The sequence below is a fragment of the Apaloderma vittatum genome, unplaced genomic scaffold (genome assembly GCF_000703405.1).
Source record: "Apaloderma vittatum isolate BGI_N311 unplaced genomic scaffold, ASM70340v1 scaffold24537, whole genome shotgun sequence".
Lineage (NCBI taxonomy): Eukaryota > Metazoa > Chordata > Aves > Trogoniformes > Trogonidae > Apaloderma > Apaloderma vittatum.
Window position 1 is genome coordinate 4,485 of NW_009724912.1, and position 891 is coordinate 5,375.

Genomic DNA, 891 nt, shown 5'->3' on the forward strand with positions numbered 1-891 from the left:
GCCTGTGCCACCGCGCTGCCCCAAGACATCAAGCCTGGTTCTGCCACTGTCGACAACTTCCAGAAGACTTTCCACCTGGTGATCAAGGATGTGAGTGAGGATCTGGGGCATATGAGCCCACTGGCACTGAGATCCAACCCAGCATGCCTTCTGGGAGGGTGGGTGGGCTCCCTGATCCTCAGGGTGCACCTGAGGGGGGCCTGACCCCAATCCCTACACTGATGCAGCCTCCCAGCCTGAGAATTTTGGGGTAACTAAACATTGGGGTCCCAGCTGGCCATGATAGCGATGGTGGGTCCAGATAAGCTCAGCCTTCTCTCTGCTTTCCCCTCACACCCAGGCTTTGGCTGTCAGTGACCATTTCCCAGTGGAGGTGACCCTGGAAGCCCGCTGAGCCCGTTCCTGTGCCAGTGGCCACCAGGACACCCCAGCACACACCTGGATCCTTCATGGGAGCCCACACACCACTGGTGCCAGCCAGGCTGCCCACTGACTCTGCAAGGAGCTGCTCGTCAGAGTCTTGTGGGACAGTGGGATGTCCTCTGCTTGCATTAAAAAAATGAGCCTTTTCCAGTCCTTGCAGCTCTGGAGGGAGGGTCCCTTCGGCCCCCTGAGAACTCACCCCCCTGCCAGGGGTGGCCCCACTGGGGCTGGAGTCAGGGAGGTCCCACAGCACAGGAGTCTCCTCCTGCCATCAAGAGACCAGGACCGAAAGGGCAGCAAGCGTTGCTCCCCTCTGAGCCACCAATGACAAAAACAGGGACACAAGGAAGGGCCTGAGAGGCTCCAGGCAGGATTCTTCCCCCCTCCTGGGTGCAGGATGCTCTTTTGCCAGCTTGTGGGGCCGCATCCTGCGGCTGACGGAGTGCTGACAGTGAGGGTGGGGGGAGA

The 891-nt window shown here is 60.3% G+C and overlaps 1 protein-coding gene across 1 annotated transcript in view; it reads left to right on the top strand.

Annotated features, from left to right (window-relative positions):
* The window catches only part of LOC104276419 (deoxyribonuclease-1-like), an 8,096-nt gene that overhangs the window by 2,523 nt on the left and 4,682 nt on the right, over window positions 1-891 (top strand). The window lies entirely within an intron of this gene.